This window comes from Cricetulus griseus, chromosome 8 (assembly GCF_003668045.3).
Source record: "Cricetulus griseus strain 17A/GY chromosome 8, alternate assembly CriGri-PICRH-1.0, whole genome shotgun sequence".
In the NCBI taxonomy this organism is placed as follows: domain Eukaryota; kingdom Metazoa; phylum Chordata; class Mammalia; order Rodentia; family Cricetidae; genus Cricetulus; species Cricetulus griseus.
Window position 1 is genome coordinate 71,978,423 of NC_048601.1, and position 26,525 is coordinate 72,004,947.

A 26,525-nucleotide genomic window follows, 5' to 3' on the forward strand; every position below is an offset into this window, starting at 1 on the left:
GCTCAGGGGCACACATGTGTTTGTAACGTTGTCCTACTGCTGGAGTTCTAACCACAAGACTGATATGATAGAAGAGAACCAACCCTCTAAAGTTTTTGCCTGAACTTATTAACGATGGACTTGGTGTGGTATACATGACATCCTTCCCAACACATGCACACACACACACACACACACACACACACACACACACACACACACACACACCTACACACACACACACACACACACACACACACACACACACACACAAATAAAGAAACCAAAAATAAATAACCATAATTAAAATAAATAAAATACATATCCCATATTCCTCCTTTTTGTAGCCTTTTCTTAATTTTTTGTCTATAATCAATCAAAAACAATAAAATAATGTAAATTATATCACACCATTGTCAAGTAATGCTGCCTTTTTGGATGGATCACTGGTCCTTCAGTTAACTTTAAGTACCCGACTTCAGGGTCTTAATTCCCTTTTCCTGCTGATATGAAGGGAAGGTCTGTTTGTTTCCTCAGCATCTAGAGATAGAAGACGTTGTGTCTCATGGACCCCAGCTGCTTCCATCCCAGTCCTTGAAATTCTTTAAGGTGCATCTGCCTTTAAAATGCATGACCCAGCACTGGAAATTCCATCCTTTGATCTTTCTCTGCAGATGGTTCCATATCATCAAAAATCCTCAAAGCTTCCTTGTGACTAGGGGTCAGGCCCATAGGCATAATGCAGAATGTGATCATAAACCACAAAATTGAAAGGTTTCTCACACCAGTCCCAACTCTCCACTTCCCTAAGCATATTCATAACACTTCAGAATGGTTTGCACTGTTCTCCAGTCAATTATACATGGTGCCACTTCTAATGTCTTAAATAAGAGAAGTGACAGTCAAAATAGAGAATTCCAATTAGCACTGAATTTTTATTTTATCAATATTTTAAAGGGTTTTAGGCATCAGATGTGGAGTGTGATTCTAAAGTGTCACTTTCGTCACAAAACTCTGCTTTGCACAACCACATGGTTCCTGTCCTTCTTTTCATTTCAACAAACATTTATTGTGTGACTATTGAGCATCTTATGGAAAGCCACACACAAAACTGGAATGTTGTCTTCTATGACTTACAGGGACAAGAAATATGAAAAGACAATTGGGGCATATATTTTGCAAAATTTGTCACCTGATTTGACTCTTTTGGAAACAGTTCTATAGGGAGGTATGGTGGCACAGTACTTTAGTTCCAACATTTGAAATTCTGGAGTATGAAAACAGTGAGTTTGAAGAAATCCTGGAATACACAATTAAAATGGACTTTAAAAAGAGTAAAAGAGTAACATTACTGCATTAGTACTGTATCTTGCCATTGTGACCAAGTATCTGGAAAAGACAACTTATAAAAGGGAGGCATTATTTTGGCTCCTAATTTGAGGGGGCAGTACTCCATAATATTGGGATATCATGAGATCAGGAATTTGAGGCAGCTTGTCCCATTGCACCTAGGGTCATAAAGAAGAAAAAGATGATAGCTGGTGCCCAGCTTGCTTTCTCCTTTTAGTTCAGTCCAAAAATCCCACTGGATGGTGCCACCCACATTTATTGTGTCTCTTCCCACATCAAATAACTTAATCTGGATAATCCCTTAAAGACAAAGCCAGAGGTCTCCCAATTCCTCCAGAGATTCTAGACTCTCCAACTTGACAATGAATACTCACCACCACAATCACTACTTAGAAAGTTGTACCAAGAAATGAATCATAGTACAAAGGAGATTGTGATCCTTGGCCTCTTACTATTGTTTTCATTTATTTTATTTGTTTAGCCTCACTGATTCTCAGACAAACAATTGATAGCTACAGAGAGAACATGTAAATGGAAATCTCATTAAGAGCCCCAAACATCATACAATTTGTAAACTTGGGAGACACATTACAAAAAATGAGGCCAGGAAATGATGATGTTCATTTATTTGTGCCTTTTCATCCACCTTTTTAATAAGCATTCAATTGGTTGCAAGTGACAGAAATACAATATATGGGTGGATGGCAACAGAGAAACGCTGTCCCTTGAAACAGATGACAATTAGGAAACAAAACCAAAAGGCTGACAGCTCCTCCAAGAACAAATGCTTCCCTCATTTCCTTTTGTCTTCATTTGAGTCTGTCCTTGATTTTTGCTTCATTATTTCTCACACTGAATCTGTAAAAATCACAATGGTCAAAAAGGATGAAGGCTGGGAATTTCTTATATACTTAAAGACTGTATGTCTCTTTATACTTCAAACTCTAAAATTCCAGGGAAGGGTCTAAATTGGCTCATTTTGACAAAAGTTCTTATTTCAAATCACATCAACTATGAGCACAAATGGGGGAAGCACTAAGGTGGTCAGTAGGCATATCATAATTCCTAAGACAGAGTTATGTAGTACAGCAGAGAGAGGGCTGCTCCTAATAAGACTTGAGTTTGATGAAGATCTTCATAGGAGGCCACTTCTGAGTCAAAAACACAGATGTGGCAACTGACTAATGATCATAATACAAATGTCATAAGCAAAGTCATCACCAGTAGTACCTTATTATAATTTCAAAGCAGGAGAAAATTAAGCACATGCAAATTGTCTGTCCTCATATCTGATTTTGTTTTCTTTTTCTACAAATTTGATTGACTCTGCTGAAACCAAAAGGAACTTTTATATCAAGGTGAGTTTTTATTTTATATTAGGGAATCTATAGATGAAGAACAATATACAGAGGCAGGTGGATTTAGTCTGTCTTCTGTTTTCATACAGACTATGACTGTTTTCTTACAGAGTTGGACAGACTAGGTAATTTGTTATGAACAGAAATGTGCTTGTTCTGGACTAAGGGAAGGGCTGGGTTATTTTGAAGACTAGGATCATCTTGCTGTATCATCCAATGGCAAAAGAGAGCAAGATAGAACAAGAATAATCTAGATTTTTCCCTTACAAGGAAACCACTTCTGCCACATGAAATTCACACTATATAAGTTCCATTAGAATATTAATGAGGACAGAGCCTCTTGTCAAAATCACCGATCATTATATCTCATCTCCCAATACTGTAACATAGATGACTAAGTGACCAACAGGTGTGTTTTGGTGAATACATTCTCCTCTAGCATTCAAGCTCAGAACTGAAACTTTAAGGACTTCTCCTATGCAAAAATCTCCTTTAGTGCATCCATCAACCTCAGTTGGGGACTTATTCTCTACTCAGTGGAAGCACAACCAAGTTCATTATCGTCCTTGCACTTATTATAACTAAATTTTACTTTATTTGGTCACTATATTCATTAATAGTGTAAAAGTCTGGTCCTTCATCCAGGAGGGAATCAAAACATTTGTATATCAAATTTATTTAGTGTAAACTGGTATGATTAGGCACAATATTGGGGGACATGATGTAACTTTCTACAAAGAGTTCATTTTTTATGTGATTCTAAGAATCAAAGCCAGTCTCACATAGTCTACATTCCACTAATCCCTCGAAGTACTAAATGGAAAACATGATAGCCTCAGATAAGGAAGTAATCTGAGTTTTCATTCATGAAAATGCAGATATTCAAAACAATCCATTTACAGTTTTTGGTTCATAAAAGGATTACTAAACAGAGGTCATGTTGATTGTAAAGACAAGCATGGGTAAAGAAAGAACATTACACCAATTGGATTTTAATGTACTTACTGACTCTAAAGTGTCTTGGAAAAGACAAGTGAGAGAGTAATTGACATATGTGTCAAAGCCCATCAAATAGTATTTTAACTCTTTGCAGTATATAAAGATTATACATAGTCATGAAGAGCTTTCTATGTAAATTTAGTGCGTGCAACTAGCTTGAATACTATAATCAAAATCAGAATCATTTATTTATGAACAGAATTATGAGCAGTTGTACAGCAAACCCACAGAATAAGTTGGAGAAAATATTTTGACTCATGACATTTGCAAATTTTGATTAAAAATGCATTTTAGAAAAGATAAGGACTTCAAAAGGCCTCACACATTTACATGTAGCAAACGACTAAGAAATGAAAATAAAGAGAATAGCATTTTTTTGTTGCAAATGGACCATAGTTTGTATGCATGGGCATTGGATCTCACTTTTCTTTTAGTGATTATTCCATCATAATATATATTGGAGTTCTTATTACAATTTGAGGTGAGCAGCAAAGTAACCCATTATTTCTTCTATCTCTGACTTCATCTACATCATCTTTAAAAGGCTTCACCTGATTATCAGAGACATATTCCAAATGACTTATCTTTGCAATTACAGTGAACCAAGGTAGTTTGAACAAGAATGGCCCCATAAGCTCATAAATCTGAATACTTGGTTCCCAGTTGTGGAACTATTTGGTATGAAGTAGGAAGCACGGCTGTGTGGAAGTGGGTTACTACAGGCAAGCTTTGAGATTTCAAATGTGCACCCTTGCCAGTACTTTTGCTCTGCCCTGTGCATTTGGGTCAATGTATAAGCTCTCAGATACTGCTCAAGTGCCATGTCTGATTGCCTATTCTCACCCTCTCCACCATGATGGTCATGGACTCACCCTTTGAAACTGTTATTCCCAATAAACTCTTCCTTCTGTAAGTTGTCTTAGTCATGGTATCTCTTTAAACAATAGAAAAATAATTAAGAGAGAAGTTAATAATCTTTCAGTTATAGATTTTTCACCATTTGTCTTGTAATACGTGATGAAAGTAGAAGCAATATCTCTACACCTCTAACATGTTTTATTTCTTAGAAGCAAATTATGAATATTTCAGAAGCAGGTGATCAGACAGGACAGAGTCATGGGAGGTCAAGTTAGAACATAGGGTAGGACAGGAAGATTTCAGCTGGCCAATGACTGTGAAGAGGTGGAAGGGAAGCTTGAAATTGGATGCTCTTTTTTGCTGTAAGATGTGGCTCAATGAAGCTAAGTGCCCATAAATTGAATGGTAGCAAGGAACAAAGATTTGAGGTATGTATTTTCCATTGTGGTGCTTTGACTCAAATGCGATCAATTTTCTAGATGTGTTTAGAGTTTCCCATGGATGAAATTACATGTAATTTCATTATATTCTCAAATTCCTCTAATACATCAGTATTGCTAAATCTAACATGCACTGTTAAAACAATCCTGATGACAGAATGGAGTGTATATCTTCCTTTCTATGACTTTCAATTCTTAAAGTTGACATACACTGGACTCACACTAAAATCTTTTAAATTGAAAATAATTGAAACACACTTTGGAGATTGAGATATCACTATGAGTCAGCCATGCACATCAGTTCCTTGATTATTGAGTTCCAATGAGCTAAAGAATATATATCTATATCTATATCTATATCTATCTATCTATCTATCTATCTATCTATCTATCTATCTATCTATCTATATATTTCATGTATGCTATCACATGGCAATATAAAAGACAAAAAAACTAGATTGCAGGAAAATATGCCATAAGAGCAATGAGATGTAGTTTGACTGAGTTCTAATTTAAATATTTTTAGGAGTACCTGTATTATATAATTTGCTTTGCTCTTAAAGTATGTGTTTTGCTTAATTACAAAATTATTGATGTATTTCTACAATGGAATCATTAAAAGAGTTGTGAATAGGTTTGTCTTTTTCACTTGAGCTGCTTTTGAACTGCTGTCCAGATAGCCAGAGTTCTACTATGCTGGGGAAATTTCAAAGCTTCCAGAGTAGATGTTTATCCACAATGATGAAAATAAATACAAAGGATCCAGAGGATATCAGGCTGAATATGTAAAAGTGCTTACCACTGGAGCTTAAAACCTGAGTTTAAATTTCCATGCAAAAGTTGAATACTATAGCACAAGTATCTGTAATCCCAGCACTCTGCCTAGGGGATGGGAGGCAGAGACAGGAGAAGGCCCCAAAACTCTCTGGGAGTCAGCCCCGTTCATACAACAGTGAACAGCAAGAGAACAACAAACAAAGTGAAGTGGGAGACCTACATACAAGGTTGTCTTCTGAATCCAAAGGAGCTCTGGGGACATGCCATATAGTCAGACTCACACACTGGCAATCACTGAGCACACACATGTGCACACACACACACACACACACACACACACACACACATTAAAACATGAAGACACACATGCACATACACACATACATAGGTTCATGAAGATTTTTTTTAATGAAGAAAGAGAGATAATTAGGAACCTAAAGAAATCAAGCTCAGTATCAAAACAGATATACACTTCCCATCTGGCCCAAAGCAATATTCAAGATGGCTGTTACTTAAAGGTATTGCCTGCTTAACTATTTCAAGAATATGAAATGGGCAGCATCATTATTGCCGACAGTGATTACTGACCATACACTGCACTCAAGCTAAAACTCTAATGAATGAATGGTGTAATAGCTAATGATATCTTTTAAAAAAACTTAATTTCTCTTATCAGCCTTTGTAAAATGTGGTAAAGAAATCACATTAAGTAAATATCAAAATTGAGAATTCTATGGAATTGTAATGCAGTGTGATTTGACTAAAATTAGTTACAAACAATAATACATGGAAATGCATGGTGTTAGCATGAATAAAGAAGAAAAACTTTGTATCAAAATCAATATGTCAGAAATAATAAACACATTGACTAATATCTTGAGAGTGTAAATAGAAAGAAGCCTATGATCATTGATTATCATGGTAAATATGAATTGTGTTAAATATTCTCAGTTTATATAAGAGCATCTCAAAGTGGTTTAAAAGTAAAAACTAAATGTTAATTGCAAAAAAAAATTCCTAAAAAAAAATGCTGAGGAAAGATGAGAAAGTAGGATGAGACACACCCAGTAAAAAATAAACGTAATAAGATGCCAATTGCAATTTTGTGTAAAATAAGGTAAAATGCCAGTGTGATGTCAAATAAAAGATATATATTTGCCAATGTTGTCATAGTGCCTATTTGAGTTTGGATGATGGCAAAGTGTTACATTAACTAGTCCACAGGAATGCTTACTCCTTTTACCACTCACCCAGTGAGGGCTCATAGAGTGTGGCCAGGTGATTTCCACTGTCCCCACCATCCACTTCAGCATTTCTTGCTTTTGTATTTGATATAACTGCCATGACAAGCATACATGGTTTAGTTTTGAAATATCTCTGCCTCACAGCTAGCTTTCAAGCTATGGAGTTAAATATTTAAAGGTTGGCTATTGTAAGCTAATCTAAGAAACTTAGATCCCGATAGCCTCCAGATTTGAGTCTCATCATAAACCCTTTGGATTTAAGGTTTACATGAGAGAAAACTAAATCAGATATAGACTTTTATATTCATTAGAATGAAAGATTATAGAGGTTGAAATTCAGTTTGCTAAATCAATAAGTTCATTTGCATGAATATAATGAAAATTACTTCACAGTTTGCTATTCTTCAAAAACTAATACTAAAAGGGTTGGAAGGATGGATCAGTCATTAAGACTGCATTCCGCCAATGCTGGCTGAGTGCTGAGTTTTGTTTTCGGCGTCTTACAACCACATGCAACAGAAGCTTCAGAAGATCAATCCAACATCATCTTTTGGCCTCGTGTGGATTAACTGTTTTCATTAATTTAACTGTTGGGAGAAATTAATTCTTGGTGACATTTTATCATCTAAAGGTGTGAAAAAAGGATAGTCTATTGAGTTTTCAAAAAAAGTAAGTGATAAATTCTCATTACAAAATGATCTAAATAGAATTTAAATTGAAATGTAATAAAATTCATTACACAAAACATTGAACTATGTTAGTGGATGGTGAGAAGAAAACATTTCAAAAAATGCATAGTAAGTAGTAAGCAGGTCTAGGCAGATAGCTTGTTTATTAAAGAAATAACTGGAAAATCATGAGGACCAGAGTGTGATTCTCCAATATCCATGCTGCAAGCATAGGAAACACCTACAGTCCTAGGGCTAAGGAGTCAGAGACAAGAGGATCCTGGAGCTATCTGGCTAGCTAGTCTCACTGAATCTATTTGCTTCATTCTGGGAACAGACTGTGATCAAGGAAAAGGGAAAGAAATTGCCTATTAACGAAGCTATGAGGATGGTTGTAACGAGACAGGTGTGATGAATCTGCACAACTTGGGAAGTCAAGGCAGGATGATCAGGGGTTCAAGGTTAGCCTTACTTACAAGAAACTTTACTAATCAGTCTACATGAGACTTTCAAAGGAAAAATAAATCCAACCTCTAAATGAAACAACAATCACAAGATCATAAATAAAAAGGAATGGTGTAGATGATTTCCAAGTGCTAGATAAGACTCTTCTCAGGGTGACTTGACACAAATGCCCATTGATTCCAGATGGAAGAACCAATCAGAATGAAGTAGTAATTATACTAAAATCCAACTTGGAATATGTGTGTGAGTGACAGGTTACTTATAGGAGTATAGACAACCCAAACACAATTTTGGCTTTGTGGGAAAACATACCCCAGCCAGAGTGAGGAGTCATAGATCTATACCTTGGAGCTCCTTGTATGATATCCAGACCAAAAATGTCTCCAAAGCAGCTTGGCTTGACAGTCTCAACCATCCACACTTGTTTAAGGCTTCTGTAACCTTGAGGATGGAGCTTGTGAATCTGGTGAGTTTCAGCTTTCTCAGAACTGGGAACTATTTACTTTCCAAGTCTCATGGCCTCTATCCCTGTCCTTCCTAGAGAAAATATTTCAATTCAAAATGAACTGATATGCCATACTTCCTCTTCTGTATTTTTACATTTTTCTTCCTGCTTACTTTGGGTTGACCCATTTATTCCAAGGACACCCTCTTTCTTTGTGTGCATGGTGTATATCTGAACTGCTATGGTTGTACAGCATAGATGGTAAGTGAAAAATACTCCTAGACAAAAGTAAACACTGGTGGGCAAGTTGATATAACAGCAAACTTTGGAATTATATCAAGAGATATGATGCAGGTTGGTTCACAACTGGACATAGAAGATGTAATGTAAATCTGAACCTATAAATTCAGTACTGGTATCTGAACACACCTCAAGGAAAAACTCTTGTACCTACATTACATTAAAAACCTCATGTTCTCTCTTCAATTTTATTGCTGCATTGTGGTTATAATCTTTACTCTAGCAGCTGGCATGCTCAGTAATGTATTAGGACAGCGGGGTTTTTCACACAGATGTGTTTTACAGTGATGAACTCTTAAGATGTCGATACTTCATTAGCAAAGCACCACTTCTTTTCTGAAGAGTAAGTGAAGAAAGTGCTAGATTGGAGCTCCAGTGGGCAACTTGGAAAGTCACATGGTATTTTTTCCCAGGCTTCCTGGATGCAATAGGAAAGAAAAGCTTTGCTTTGATTAAGCTGATGCAGGAATATGGTAAAAAGGGCAAGAAAGAAGCATATTTAACTTTCATGACCTCCATTTTCATGTGAAAACAGGGGGAATGGGGAAACATAAGTAAACATAACAGCATGGAGCAGATACAAACAGAGAAAGAAGGACTGAGACTACTATGAATAACTGATGGGTACCTGGCCTAAATGATCCACAAGAATGCCAGTGACAGGGACATGAGAGTGGGAAGGACTTCCATGGCTTTAGTTAAAAATGACATGAAGTATAAAGCAGAGTGTTCTAGTTGGTTTTCAGTTGCTCTGGTAAAGTTCTATGATCAAAAGCATCTTTTGATGGGAAAGGCTCCAATTTTTTTCATTAATTAAATATTTACATTTATTTTACAGTTTATCCTCATTTTCCTCTCCTGCCTTGCCTCCAGTTCCTTGCTCCTGTCTCCTCTCTGCCCCACACTCATTCCCTCCTCTTCTGTGTCTGTTGAGAAAGCAGTAGGCCTCCCATGGATGTCAACAAAGCATGGCAGACCAAATTGAAGTTGGATTAAGCTCTTTCCTTTAAATTAAGGCTGAGTAAGGCAACCCAGTATGAGGAATAGTTTCACAAAAGCCAGCTCAAGCATTAGGGACCAACCCTAATCCTACTACTAGGATTCCAACAAATAAATGATGCTATACAGCTGTCACACATATGCAGGGTCCTAGCTATCCATCCAGAGTCTGTGATCCCCTATGAGCCCAGGTTAGTTGTCACTGGGGGTTGCTTTGTCATGACCTTCACCCTCCGGCTCATAGAATCCTTCATCCCTGTCTCCAATAAGATTCCTCGAGCACTGCCCAGTGCTTGGCTATGGATCTCTGTCTGCATATGTTTCCATTAGTTTCTGTATGAAGGTTCTCTTATGACTATTAGGGTAGTCACTAATCTGATTACAGGAGATGGCCAGTTCAGACATCATCTCCACTATTTCTAGAAGCATTAGCTAGGATCATCCTGTGTATTCTTGGGAATTTCCCTGGCAACAGGCTTTTTCCTAACCCTAAAATGATACCCTATCAAGACTTCTCTTTTATAACTCACCTCTCTGTCCTGCTCCCAACTTGCACAACCCTATTCCTCATGCTACTATCCGCACCTTAAATGCCATCCCCAGTTTCCCCAGGAGACCTCTTATGTTCCCCTTCCCAGGGAAATTCATGGATCCCTCTTTGGGCCCTTATTGTTACCTAGCCTCGCTTGGGCTGTGGATTGTAGCTTAGTTATCCTTTACTTTACAGGTAATACCCACTTATTGGTAAGTTCATACCATGTTTGTCTTTCTGGGTCTGGGTTACCTCAAACTGGATGAATTTTTATTCTTGTTCCATCCATTTGCCTGTAAATTTCATGATGTCATTTTTTTCTTTACAACTGAGTACTACACCATTGGATAAATGTACCACATTTTCTTTATCCATTCTTTGGTTAAGGGGCACCTGAGTTGTTTCCATGGTCTGGACATAACAAATAAAGATCTTATGAACATAGTTGAGCAAGTTTCCCTGTGACATGATTGGGCACCCTTTGTATAAATGCCCAAGATTGGTTTGGCTATGTCTTGAGGTAGATTGATTTCCAATTATCTGAGAAACTGCCATATTGATTTCCCAACTGAATGTGCAAGTTTGTATTCACACCAGCAGTGAAGGAGTATTCCCTTTACTGAACATCCTCTCAAACAGGAGCTGTCATTAGTATTTTTGACCTTAGCCATTCTGACAAACAAATCAGAATCATTTTGATTTGCATTTTCCTGATGGCTAAATATATTGAACAGTTCTTTAAGTGTCACTCAGGCATTTGAGATTCTTTTGTTGAGAATTCTGTTTAGATCTGTACCCCATTTTTTAAATTGGATTACTTGTTATTTTGATATCTAGTTTCATGAGTACTTTATATATTTTGGACATTAGCTCCCTGTCAAATGTGGAATTGTGAAGATCTTTTCCCATTCTATAGGATACTGTTTTGTCTTATTGACAGTGTCCTTTGCCTTACAGAAGCTTTTCAGTTTCACGAGGTCTCATTTATTGTTGATCTCAGTGTCTGTGCTATTGGTGTTCTATTCAGGAAGTGGTCTCCTGTGCCAATGCATTCAAGGCTACTTTCCTCTTTCTCTTCTATCAGGTTCAGGGAAACTGGATGAATGTTGAGGTCTCTGATCCACTTGGACTTGAGTTGTGTGCAGTGTGATAGATGCGGATCTATTTGCATTCTTCTACATGGGGACATTAATTATGCCAGCGACATTTATTGAAGATACTTTCTTTTTTGCGCTATATAATTTTCAAGCTTTATTGTAGAGCTATAGAAATAAAACAGCGCAGTTTTGTCATAAAAACAGACAGGTGGATTAATGGAATAGAATCAAAGACCCTGCCATAAATACATATACCTAAGAACACCTGATTTTTAACAAGGAAAGGTTTCATTTTGCTTATACTTGCATGTCACAATCAATCATTGAAGGAAATCAAGGTAGGTCCTAAAGCAGAAACCATGGAGAAGTGCTACTTAATTGCTCTCAGTTTAGGTCATTACAAAACCTATGCTTAGTTAATGTTCTTATAAAACCCAGTCTTACCTGTACAGGAAGTGGACCACGTATCAAGGGCTGGACTCTCTCACATCAATCATAAATCATTATGATCTCTCAAAGACAGACACAAATCAATCTATCTGGGCAATTTCTCAACTGAGGTTCCCTCTTCCAAGAAAGATGACTCTAGGTTATGTCAATTTGGCAAACACTAACCAAGATAGAAAGAAAATGTGTGGTTCAATTTTATCATCATGACTGCTTTTACTTCACAGCTTTTTTTTCAAGACAGAGTTTCTCTGTGTAGCTTTGGAGCCTATCCTGGTACTCGCTCTGGAGACCAGGCTGTCTTCGAACTCACAGAGATCCACTTACCGCCTGAGTGCTGGGATTAAAGGCATGCACCACCAACTCCAGGCTTTCTTCTTTAGTTACTTCATATCTTTATAATGATAAACACACCCCCCACACCAGATATATATATATATATCTGAAGTCAAGCATTGTAGCACATGACTGTAGGCCTCCAGGGCCAGTACTCAGGAAGCTCAGTGTGATCATGACTCATAGGCCAACCACAGAGAGAAGATAGAAGGAGAGCAAAAAGGAGGGGGGATGGGGGAAGGGAAAGAAAGGATAGGGAGAGAGGCAGGGTTGGTAGAGAATTTTCTATAGTCTCCTCTGTAGATAAATACCTCAAGGGGATATTTGGCAGCTTTGTTTTTTGTTTTTTTTTCAACTTTTTTAATTTGAATTAGAAACAGTATTGATTTATATGACATTTCCAGTTCCCATCTTCCACCCATCCTCCCCTACCACCACTCCCCCAACAAAAACCCTACTTATCACATATACTTTCTGCTCACCCTGGATGATGAGGCCTTCCATAGGGTGTCATCAGTGTCTATTGTATCCTTGGGATAGGGGCTAGGCCCAACCTTGTGTGTGTTGGCTCAGGGAGTATTCTTCTATATGGAATGGGCACCCAAAGTCCACACCTATGCTAGGGATAAGTACTGAACTTCTACAGAGGTCCCATAGATTTCCAAGGTTTCCTCAGAGAAACCCATGTTCCTGGGGTCTGGATCAGTCCCATGTTGGTATTCCAGCTATCAGTTCAGCTGTTTCTGTGGGTTTCACCAGCCTGGTCTGCACATTACACCAGTATCACAGACACTGAGGTCAACAAGTAATAAATGGAACCTCCTGAAAATGGGAAGCTTCTGTAAGGCAAAGGAGACAGTCAGCAAGACAAAACGGCAGCCCACAAACTGGGAAAAGATATTCACCAACCCCACATCTGATAGAGGCCTGATCTCCAAAATATGCAAAGAACTCAAGAAGCTAGTCTCCAAAACACCAAACAATCCAATTAAAAAGTGGGGTACAGAACTAAATAGACAACTCTCAATAGAAGAATCTAAAATGTCTGAAAGACACATAAGAAAGTGTTCAACATCCTTATCCATCAGGGAAATGCAAATCAAAACAACTCTGAGATACCATTTTACTCCTGTCAGAATGACAAAAATCAAAAACACCAATGACAGTTCATGCTGGAGAGGATGTGGAGAAAGGGGAACACTTCTCCACTGCTAGTGGGAGTGCCAACTTGTACAGACACTTTGGAAATCAGTATGGTGACTCCTCAAGAAAAAAGTGAATCAGTCTACCACAAGATCCAGCAATTCCACTCTTAGGCATAGAACCAAAAGAAGCACATTCATACAACAAGACATCTGTTCAACGATGTTCATCACAGCACTATTTGTAATAGCCAGAGACTGGAAGCAGCCTAGATGCCCATCAACTGAAGAATAGATAAAGAAAGTGTGATAGATTTACACAATAGAGTACTACTCAGTGGAAAAAACAATGGAATCTTGAAATTTGCAGGAAAATATGGAACTAGAAGAAACCATACTGAGTGAGATAACACAATCGCAAAAAAGACAAACATGGTATGTACTCATGTTTGTGGATTTTAGACATAGAGTAAAGGATTACCAGCCTACAATCCACACTGCCAAATAAGCTAATAAACAAGGAGGATCCTAAGAGAGACATATGGTCCCCTGGAGAAGGGGAAAGGGTCAAGATATGCTGAGCAAAGTGGTAGCACGGGAAGAGGGGGGAGCTAGGAGAATAAGGGGAGAAGAGAAGGGATGCAGAGGACATGAGGGAGCAGAAAGGTTTAGTCAGGGGAAGAATAGATGATAACAAGAATGGAAATATCATAATAGAGGGAGATATTTTTGGTTTACAGAGAAATCAGGCACCAGGGAACTGTCTGGAAATCTACAAAGATGACACCAGATAACAATCTAAGCATCAGAGGAGAGGCTACCTTAAATGCCCTACCCTTATGATGAGATTTATGACTAACTTATATGCCATCCTATAGCCTTCATCCAGCCACTGGTGGAAGTAGAAGCAGACACCCACAACTAATCACTGAACTGAATTGGAATGCAGATGCAGAGAAGGACGAGTGATTTGGCAGCTTTGAAAGATTGTGAAACACAATCTAGTATGAGGTGGCTTATGCTGTAGAGGTGACAGATATTTTTAAAATTAGATTAACATATATATATATAATATATATATATATATATATATATATATATATATACATTCCATGATAAAAATCAGAGATTTTTATAATAATACCTTTATTCAAATATATCTACACTTTTACCATATGCATTCACCATTAGACTATCTAGGCCCTATCTGTCATTTCTGCCAATTCCATTCTTCTTCCAAAATTTTTCATTAGACTCTGACAATATATATATATATATATATATATATATATATATATATATATATATTGTGTGTGTGTGAATGATGAGAATGTGTGTATGAGAAAGATAGATTGAGAGAGAGGAGAGATATATAATATAATAATATAGATGTAATTGAAATGATATTTATTTCTCTAGGTCTGGCTAATCTTGCTGTAAATATTATCTGTTACCACCTACCTTCTCACAAATGATGAGGCTTTCTTCTTTATCGCAGACTATATCTTCCGTGCATATGCAGAAGGCTTAGTTTTCCATCTGTTGATGGACACTCAGGGTGATTCCATAACTCAGCTATTGTGACTAGTGCTACAATACAGATGGATGAGAAGTTGTGTGTGTGCAATGCTGTTAACTTGCTTGGGTCTGTTCCCAGGAGTGGTATAGCTGGATCATCCGAAGCTCCTATTTTTAGTTTCTTGAGAAAACTCCAAGGTGATTTCCATGTTGGCTGAACAAATTTCTATTCCTAACAGTATTACAAAAAATAACTTTGCTTGTCACATATTTTCAGAAATATTTGTTGCCATTAGTTTTCTGCATGACAACCGTTCTCACCAGGGTTAGTATGCAAACCCAGTAGTTTTAAAGTGATTTAAGGTAACTTGGAGAAACTTTGTGTATCATAATTTAGCAAATTACAATCAAAGTATCAAATCAACCCATCTTCCTATTTTGTAAATCATTTAATGTAATATGCATCTTTAACAATTTTCATACTGTCAAGGGCTAGAATGGTAAAAGGGAACTTTTGAAAATATTGTCTGTCCCTTTACAGAGAAATTAGTCAAAATCTGATTTCAACAAAAAGAATATATTAAAGGTAGACAAATATATTTATACTATATATCAATAAAGTCTTTATGTACATGCTTTCCAGTACTATAAATGTTTTACTGTGATATCAGAGGGATCACATAGAGCAAACAAAGTCACTCAAATATGAGATTTTACATTAAATGTGATGAGTCTAGACACTCCTTTTCAAGAATTACAACTAAAAATTGAATTAAATATATGTTTTACTGCAAAACAGAAGAAAACTTAGTTGAATTTGTAAATGAATCTAAGCTTTGTTATTACATAAATGTATATATAAAATGCATTTTATAATTAGGACTCAATAAAGTTCAACATATTAATATATGCCATAATATTTTAATAAAATATTGTGGTTTGAAGACTCAGAGAAAATATGTAAATTACATTAGAACATGAAAATCTCTCCCTTTTACTTTCACACAGTGCTCAGTGTTTTAAGTTGAGTTATAAAGAATATAACAATGCATTCTTGATTCACAACAAAAATCAGAAAAAAATAATAAAAGATTAAAGACACAATACAAATGCAAATGTAAATACAATACATGGAAAATAGAAACATTCTGCTTGCTGTTTGTAAATCTAATCCAGTAAAAAAATACTGACTGAATATATGGTATGTTATAATGATAATAACAAAAACTCAGGAAATATCAACTTAAATGTTAACTTTCCTGAAGAAAGGTCTAAATTGGTTTAAGATAATGGGAATAAATACTTTATAAAATAATACTTTGAGCCTTTACGCAAAAACATTGTTTCTACATGTTTTCTTTAAAGTTTGTTTTAAAATTTTATGATTTATTTATTTTTTTAGTATTCAGTGATAGATATTTAAACATTTAAACTTAGTGACTGTGGTAGTTTTCTGTCTTTGTAACAGAAAATCAGTGACAAATTGCTTACAAATAAGTCACATTCAGTTTGGTTTATGGTTTCAGAACTTGGGACATCTGATTGTTTTGGTGGGTATGTGATGAGATGTCACACTACTGTGAGAGTTGGTGGTGAAGAATACCTGGTCGCTCCAAGGAAGTTAGACAGTGAAAAAGAGGAGCAAGGGGCAAAGTCCAATCAATGGGCCCTCTGGAAACTGAAAAGCTTCTGTAAGACACAGGATATGGTCAATAAGACAAAATGGAAGCTTACAGAATCAGAAAAGATCATCACCCACCCTACTCCCCAAGGGGGCTGATCTCCAAACTACAAAAAGAACTCAAGAAACTAGACATCAAAAGACCAAATCATCCAATTAAAAATGGGGTACAGATTTAAACAGAGAATTCACAACAGAAGAATTTCAAATGGATGAGAGACAATTAAAGAACTGTTCAATAAACTTAGCCCTCAGGAAAATGCAAACCAAAACAACTTATACCTGTCAGAATAACTAAGATCAAAAACACAGATGCCAGCCTATGTTGGAAGGATGTGGAATAAGGGAAACACTATTCCACTGCTGATGGGAGTGCAAACTTGTATGGCCATTTTGGAAAACAGTATGGTGGTTTCTCAGACTATGGGGAATCAATACACCTCAAGACTACCACTCTTCAACATATACCCAAAGGATGCTCAATCATATCATAAGGACACTTGCCCAACATCCAATTTAAGCACAAATGTGGCAGGAGACACTACCTCCTAGGGTTTTCATCACCATTCCTCAGCACTACAGGGTGGTGCCAAATCTGAATATCTATCCATTGGAGGCAGTTCAGATCCAAACATTAATTTAAAACATACTCAAAAAATAAACAAACAAAAAAGCCCAGATAACCAGGCTGTAGTGGCCCATGCCTTTAGTCCCAGCACTCTTGAGGCAGAGGCAGGCGGATCTCTGTGAGTTCCGGGCAAGCGTGGTCTATAAGAGCTAGTTTCAGGACAGCCTTCAAAGCCACAGAGAAACCCTGTCTTGAAAAACAAACAAACAAACAAAAAACAAAAAAACCCACATAAACATTTTCCAGATATTACTATTTATTGACACATTATCTAGTTTGTGTATTCAATAGAGAAGAATTACATGTGGTAGTAGCAATTATTTACCATAATTAAGGCTCTGGTTTCAATTATGACACTTGCAAAATAACAGAAATAATGATTCCAATAATAGCTACAGTGTGGAGATTGGAAATTGTCTTCCTGAAAAGTTAGTATTTCAATTAAAGGGTACCACCAAACCAGAACACACAGTATAGTATTGACTTAAATAAGTTAAAGTCAATCATCCCTCATGAGCAATCATCTTCAAGAGAAGATGATGAGGAACAACAATTTGTTTTAACCAAAACAAAACATATTAAGCAAGTGGTAATTATACTGATAAATTATCATGTGTCTAAATTACCTAGACCTATAGCACATCAATACAGACAGCAACATTTCTAAGGGAAAACATGTATCAATGTCATAAATGAGGCAGAAGGAAATAAATATGTTGCTGCTATGCATGTAGCCTTTTAGGTTGCAAAGGTTATCAAAAGGGTGATGTTCTAGTTTAGTTTAGTTTAGTTTCTGTTTCTGTAGGAAAATATTCTGATAAAATAACTTTATGGAGAGAGTGTATAGTCTGTTTAAAATTCCAGGTTATAATCCATCTTTGTAAGGAAGTCAAGGAAGGAATCTGAAGACACTAGTCACACTATGTCCATAACCAGGAGCAGAAGAAATGAATGTATGTGTTCTTAGAGCTCAACAGCATTCTTCTACTCTTACACAATATACTGTGTAGCCCACTATCAGGCTGCATTTTCCCACACTGACCAAGATACCCACTTCATAAAATCCCACAAGCCAACCTGATTTAGACAATGTCTTTTTGAAACTCTTTTGCAAGGTGATTCTAACTTATATCATGTTGCCAATTAAACTAAAGATCACAACCGATAAACATGATTTGCTAGGATAATATAGCACACTATGCCAATCAAAGACAATGTTAATTAATTACAAACTAGCAGGAGCTTTCTGGATGATGTTGCCTCTAATCACCCAGCATATATGGAGCTCTACACTACCTGAAGCCTGTGATTTTACATCCTGGGATTTATCTGAAGAAAATAAAATAGAGTGGATCAACTTTTATTCCCATAATGGGAAGAAACCTAACTGAAAGTGACTGGACTAATAAATATACTTAAGGTGAAATATATCCTGTTCCCAAATTCATGGGTCTTCACAGGAAAGGATACTGTTGGTAAGGTAAATGATAATCTCTTATAAAATGTTGAGTATAATGTTTTTAATTATTAGTCTGTATATACACCAAATATTAAATGTTCATGTCACAAATCTAGTTCACTGAAGTAGAGTTGAGGCAATTTCAACACACACACACACACACACACACACACACACACACACACACACACACACACACACGCACGCGCACACACACACACACACGCGCGCCCGCGCGCGTGCCACTTACCCACTCATAATCACATCTTCACTTTCTTTTCTTGTCTTTACTGAATGTGTGAATTATATCTCATCAGAGAGAAATGAATGGTTCCATCTGTCCTGACTTTTCTATCTTCCTCATTACCTCACTCTAGCTTCTCTTTGTGTGTCCTGTCTTCAATTTCTTCCCTCTGAATGAAGTATCAGTGTCCCAAAATTGATCCATTCAAAGGGACAGTGACTCCACCACCACTGCCATTGTGGGAACCATGGGAAAGCTGCATCTCTTAAGTACAAATATTTGAAACTTGATCAAAGTAAAAAAAAAATGGAGAGATTTTCTTGGGAATGTTACCTTCACTTTCAGAAAAACCATGTTCGATGATAGCATTTCTTTCTGCTCCTCAGGGAATTATATCCTTATATTCAAGAAAAATTTAAGGAACTGAAATAATTATGAAACATAGCAATAGTACTGATTGCATTAACCAATATTATGGTGGTATAATCATATTTTATTATTCTGGATTCACAGTACATCTACCTCTGACAATCCCAAGTGAGAGTGTTCTTCATAAATTTAGTATCTGATTGAATCTTATTCCCTGACTTCAAAAAATAAACCAATTCCTTTTAATTCCCCCACTGTTAATGAAAGCACATTGTTCCTTTCATTTTACTTACTATTTAAATATATAAATATTATAGATAAAAATGAATAACCTTTGCTCAACAAATTTTCACTTTAAAATACCTTCATTGCATCATTGTTCAACAATAAGCAACCATTTGAGGTACAGTACCTTATGGAGATGAGCTTCATGAGTCAATGCCATCAAAAATATTGGCATATTTTCTACTACAAATTAGGATTTCTGTGCAATATACAAGAATGCCAAGGAAAGAACAAAAAGTACTCAATGAAAGAATTCAGGTTCATATCTATGTAGGAGAAAAAATGAATCACTTTGGACAGAGTATGTAATAGTTTTGTTAATATTTTGCAATCAGTTGTCAGATGAACAGTTAGCAACTAACATATTGTGAATTATTGCTTTCAGATAATGTAGTAAATAATTCTATGATTTAAGGGACTCAGCTCTTTTTTGTGGTTATATAACTCACTCAAAGGCCTCTTCAGACACACAGTTATTCCCAGGGTAAGTAACAAATATAATAGCAGCTCTACACTGGGAGGAAAACAAATATTATGTATATGTTTGTTTGTGTGTGTGTGTGTGTGTGTGTGTGTGTGTGTGTGTGTGTTTGTGCACACATCCATCCATGCATATGCATGTGGAGAACAGAGATTAATATTAGAAATATTAGATTCCTTTCTGAATCACTCTCTACCTTATTTTCTGAGAATGGTTGCTCCCTGCGTGGATAGGCTTTCAGGCCAACAATTCACAGAGATCTTCACAAATCTTCCTAACAGACCTATGCATCAGACCAGTGCAACTTTTTACATGGTGGCTGAAGATTCCCAAGTCTGGTCCTCATGCCTGCATGCAAGCACTTTACCAACTGAGCCAACTCTCTAACATATTCCTCAAAGTAAGAGTCCATCAATCTATGTCACAATGGGAAATTGGTAATACCTAGAAATGTGATTAGCGGTATTTTTCTCTAGCAATAAGGACAAAGAATAAAGCATCTTGAAAGTGCCTTTGACAAGCAGGAAGTTTGTGGCTTTCATAATTTTCACTCTAACACCTCATAGCAGTTGGTGTTATACCTTTATCTGGCACTTTCTATAAACATGTGTTACATTTCATGCTATCTCCTGCCACAAAAACTCCCAACAGTGTATGATGTTTGAAATGGATCTTCTAACTTCAAAGTCACTGGTGTTTCCACTATGCCTCTGCCTACTGAGAGTCCCCACTGAGCATTCACACAGTTTTTAGTATTGTAGAGCCACTGAAGTTTGGTTATATTATTGCAAACGCTTACATGATCTCTCCTGATATTTCTAACCATGTCTTCTACAAAATGAAACGGGTACAGAGCATTTCCTTTCATGAAGATCTTACTGGAACAGTATATCTAGTTGCAAACATTAAGGACCTGTGGTCTGAACATTGATCATTGTCAAAACTGGTGTGGTCTGTGAGCATTAGTGGTCTTTACCTTCCTGAATAACACCTTTTGAATCATACCTGATACATTTAGTATTAGTTTATTTCATTTGAAAATATGGTTCCTTGGGTCATCAAATCTTGCTCTTCCATAAAAGGATTTTGCTGTGGGAATTCCCTGGTGGGTTCTCCAATTGTGCTTTTCACAGAAAATAAAAAGAAATTTGTTAGCAACAAATATATTCATATTTACTATATAACTTTTGAATAATTACTTGAATATACTGGGCTGGAGGAGACATAGAAGCATACACTCCACAATTAAAAGAATCCACTTGAATTCTCCATAGTAAACATGATAAATGAGCATCTACTAAACAACACCATTAAAATTCCCCAGGGAATCTGTGGTCAAGCAGACCTTCTGCTAGGGCTTCTGGGTGAGGAGAGCAGAAACCAGCATGCCCTGGAGGAGCAAAGGTCCTCCTGGTAGACTGATACAGGAATCCCTAAAGGAACAAACCTAGATTCCTAGCACCAGACTTTTGATGTCTTAAACTCTGTGCCATGCCCCTCCCCTACTAGACTCTTGTCCCTAAACATTTGACCCCTGTCACTGTTGCCTTGAACAACTAGACCTGGAAGGAAAAATTTCTCCAAGAATTCATTTATACTCATGTACTACAATCCTTGGGTTCACACCCTACCACCCTTACCCAATAGTGTCCTGCTCCATCAAAATGTTTTGAGGAAAAATAGTCTTTTTACAAGACTTTTATTTCCCTTTTGTCCCCCTGATTATGAACCATCTATGGACTCTAAACTTACCTTTCCCTTCAATCCCTGCGTAAAATAGCCGAGTACCCTGAAAAAAAAGAAAAAAACAAAAAACCAAAAAACTCATCAGCTCCTAAAGGAAGCAAATTCCACTTTCTCATCCAGTTCCTGGCTCTGTTTGTCCCAGTACTCCTGGGTTACTCCTGACCTCTTATCACTATCAATCCACACCTTGTCAGGCTACATCTTTACAAAATGAATGACCACTTCCAGGATCCTAAATTCACAACAGGCCTTCCAAGGCAACTCTATTTTTTTTTTTGGTGTCTTCCCATCTCCTTACTCTTTTTACAATCCCTAATGATGGGTTAATATTGTACTCCAGCTTATCCAAATATTGGCATCCTTCCCATTCTGATTCTACTCACCTGTGTCAAATAAGCATGGCTCTTTGAGACACAATACAAATCTTTCCTCCACCCTATCAATGGGGCCCTATCTATGGACACCTGCATCCCATCACAGGATTTTCTCTGTGCCTCCCTCTTCTACAAGCCTTCCCTATACAACCTTCCTGAAGAATATTTCATCATATAACCAAAACCAGCTACATTTAGCCGGCTAAGAAAGTAGCCAAGAAGAGAATACTTGCCCCTTATTTTTATCTGTCCTCAAAGTCTGGAATGAAGTGTTGGTTAATTGCCTAAAATCCTCAGGTGGACTGCAAAGTTGTTGACAAAAACATTGACTTGATTGATGACACTTTACAAGTTCCTACTAAGTAGATCCACGAAACCAACCCCCTGGTGTCTACTACTTCCTTACTGCAGGGGAACTAATCTGTAGATGGACTGGACCATCTGCAAAGTTCCCCATTTTCCATTTTAAAACCCCAAAACTCCTAAGCCATTGCACACTGTCTCCACTTCCACAGAGATTGTGTCCTACAATTCATCTTATTAAAAGGACAATTCTGGTTCTGGAGATGACTGTCTGCTTTCTTTATTTAGATCTCACCTGCATTTAGTCTATGCCTAACACTACCCAAGCTCCTTCCTTGTCCACTTCTTGTAGGGACTCTAGTAAGCTACATTCCAATAAAGCCACAAGCATGAGTGAAGACCCCAGAGCCTTCTCTTTGTCAGCCACACAGGCCTACAAACCTTCCCCTGACAAATGTGGTCCTTTAATATCTCCTAATAGAGCTTGGTAGGAGGGTAAAATTGAAGCTATGATCTTGAAATCCAGCTTCTGTCCCATGAGATAGTACTGCTATGTGTAAACTTTAACCAACCCTCCAAGGCTCTAAACATCCATGTGAAGGATGTTAAAACATACCCTAGAGGTAATATCCTGTGGCTAATGTTGCCCTTGTGAATCACAATGATAATAATATATAAACCCAGGTCAAAGTAACTAAATACATGTCCTCCATCCTTGCTTACTTCATTAGGCTCTTTTATAGGTCATGGCTTGGACTTTGACTTTGTAGAATTTCTATCTACAACTGAGATGAAAAGCACTTCATAAACTTAACATGAACACTCCTGAGAGTTTGTGTATGTGTGTGTGTTGTGTGTGTGTGTGTGTGTGTGTGTGTGTGTGTGTGTGTTTGTGTGTGTGTGTGTGTGTGTGTGTGTGTGTTTGTGTGTGTGTGTGTGTGTGTTCGTGTTCAATAAAAGTTTAAATCTTTGAAGTCACTTTTTCTTTCTTAGTAGTTTTTAAATCTTGGACTTCATTATTTTTGCTTTTTAATCTTATGCATTCAGGAGAGTTCACTACTTTGTCACTGTTTCCCTTACATAGAGTAATCCCAATGAGCCCTTAATTACATAATTTCACTATACTTTGGTGAAAGCTTAAGGATACATCAAGGTTGCAAACACACCTTATTCACCTTCTGTGCCTGATTCTGCCAAACTGTACACATTTATTTTTTTGCTCTAATTTCAATATCAATATGATTCTATGAGACTGAGAAAAGGACAGTGATATATTTTATTTTCATTTGGTACTCTAATCTGGGATGTTGTTTGACAGAAGGCTAAATGTTGAACAGCTAACATTGTCTAACCTGAGTCAGATGCCTGGATTTAGCTCAGCTTCCTTTGATTCTATGTAATGAACTCTAGTGTACATTTCACACAAGGCACCTCATATGGTTTCATGCAAAATGCAAGGATTCTGAAAGTAATCTGGTAGTGTAAACATAAAGTTAGAAATTACGTGAAAATGCTTAACATTTGTTGGTATCAAATAAAACTAATTTTCTCTAGTAATCACTTTTCCCAAAAATAATTACTAAGGGTCAAGTCCAGGTTTACTTTTAACCTTTTGTACTTCCTAATTTTTATGTTTCAAATGTTAGCATTTAGTTTATTTTCTCAGCAAGTAAATATTTCTGACTTGTTCTAATTGATTTTTCTAGGTAAACTTAAAAAATTCCTAAAATTTTAAAAAAGGTTCTGAATGTTTTCATATACAAGCACACTATATTTATATGATTTTCATTCCTCCTTCTTTAGTGTATTTATTTAGTATGTGTGTTTGAATGTGTATCATTGGAAGTGCGTGTGTAAGCTGAATGTGTATCATTGGAAGTGCGTGTGTAAGCTGAATGTGTGTGTGTGTTTGTGTGTATTTGTGTTCATGTGTGTGTGTGTCTCTGTGTGTGTGTGTGTCTGTGTGTCTCTGTGTGTGTGTGTGTGTTTGTGTGTATTTATCTTCATGTGTGTGTGTGTGTCTGTGTGTGTGTGTGTGTGTGTGTCTGTGTGTGTGTGTGTCTGTGTGTGTGTCTCTGTGTGTCTGTGTCTCTGTGTGTGTGTGTGTGTGTGTGTGTGTGTGTGTGTGTGTGTGTGTGTGTGTGTCTGTGTGTGTGTCTGTGTGTGTGTGTCTGTGTGTGTTTGACTGCAAGTATATCAGTGGCGGTCAGACTATAACTTTCAGCAGTTGATCCTCTACTTCCACCCTATTGATTCCAGTGTCACACTGAGGTTTTCATCATGGCTCTAAGCATCTTTACTTCTTTGTAACCTCTAAGGAAATTCTTTTGTTGTCAATGAACTGCCAAATTCAAGTTAGGCTATCAGTAGCCACACCTAGTTGATAACAGGATGATTTGCTCAGTCTATTTATGTAGATCATTCCATAAGAAACTTTCCATAAGTGTAAGCCCCATGCTATTCTGCCTCCAGAGTGTTTGTAGTAATTAAAAGGAGTCTGAATCCTAACTTCACCAGGCTACAGACATTATATAGAAAGCCCTCTCCTCTTCCCTTCAGCTCTTACCAGGAGTAAGAATCAAAGCTGTCACTAGGAGCTTCAACAGTTATATGAATCTGAATATAGACCACCACCCTGGACATAGACAAAGCAGTACATTCTCTCATTGGAAGAATGCTTGCCAACTTCAAGGATATATTTTTCACCTTCACCCTCTTTTATTATTAGTTACTGGCAAATAGATATAATATACCCCTTTAGGAATTTTTGAATTATTTTTAATTACTCATATTTACATATCCATCCCATCATTCCCTTACCCTCCCATCCTCCCAAGTTCCCCACTCAACCCACCCCAGCCCACCTGCGACTCCTCCCCAGGGATAGTGAGGCCCTCCACCAAGGACCTTCAAAGTCTGTCATATTGTTTGGGGGAAGGCCTAGGCCCTCCTCTCTGTATCTGGCCTATAATAGTATCCCTCCATAGGGAATGGGCTCCCAAAGTCCTTTTGTGCACTAGGGATAAAGACTGGCTCTGCTGTTAGAGGACCCATAGACTATCTTGGACTCCTAGCTGGTACCCACATTCAGAGGCATTGGTTTGGTCCAATGCTATTTCCCCAGCTTTATGACAAGGGTCTCCATGCTATCAGTAGATCAGGTCCACTGTTTCTGCAGGTCTCTCCATCCCCATCTTCATTCTTTGCTCAACCCTCCTCCCTCTCCACAACTGATTTCCAATAGTATGGTTCAGTACTTAGCTGTGGGTGTCTGTTTCTGTTTTGAACAGCAACTGGATGAAGACACTTCCTCCTCTCCCTGCCCCTGGTCTCCAATTTGGTAAGGGGTTCTTGTTCCCATCCCCTTCTTCGAGGGATTATGCACTCTTCTCTTGGGGTCCTCCTTGTTTCCCAGCACCTCTGTCAGTGTGAATGGTAGGCTAGTGATCCTTTGCTCTATGTCTAAAAATCAAAAATGAGTGAGTACATACCATGCTTATCTTTTTACAAATAATGCTGCTATTAACATAGTTGAACATATGTCCTTATGGTATGAGTGTGCATTCTTTGGGTATATGCCCAAGACAGGGATTGCTGGATCTTGAGGTAGACTGATTCTCATCCTTCTGAGAAACCAGAATACCAATCTCCAAAGTTATGTACAAGTTTGCACTTCCACCAGCAATGAAGGAGAGTTCGTCTTTCTCAACATCCTCTCCAGCATAGATTTTCATTGGTGTTATTGATTTTAGCCATTCTGACATGAGTAAGATGGCATCTCAGAGTGGTTTTGAGTTGCATTTCCCTGATGGCTAAGGATGCTGAGCACTTTCTCAAGTGTCTTTCAGGCATTTTGGACTCCTCTATTGAGAATTCTCTATTTAGTTCTGCACTCCATCTTCTAATTGCATTGTTTGATGTTTTGGTGGCTAGCTTCTGGAGTTCATTGTATATTTTGGTGGTCAGTCCTCTGTCAGATGTGGGTTTGCTGAATCATAAAA

At 37.3% G+C, this 26,525-nt stretch overlaps 1 protein-coding gene across 1 annotated transcript in view; it reads left to right on the plus strand.

The window, feature by feature from the left end:
* Lrrtm4 (leucine rich repeat transmembrane neuronal 4) overlaps positions 1-26,525 on the plus strand; it is a 792,102-nt gene that overhangs the window by 605,755 nt on the left and 159,822 nt on the right. The gene's annotated exons all lie outside the window — the stretch shown is intronic.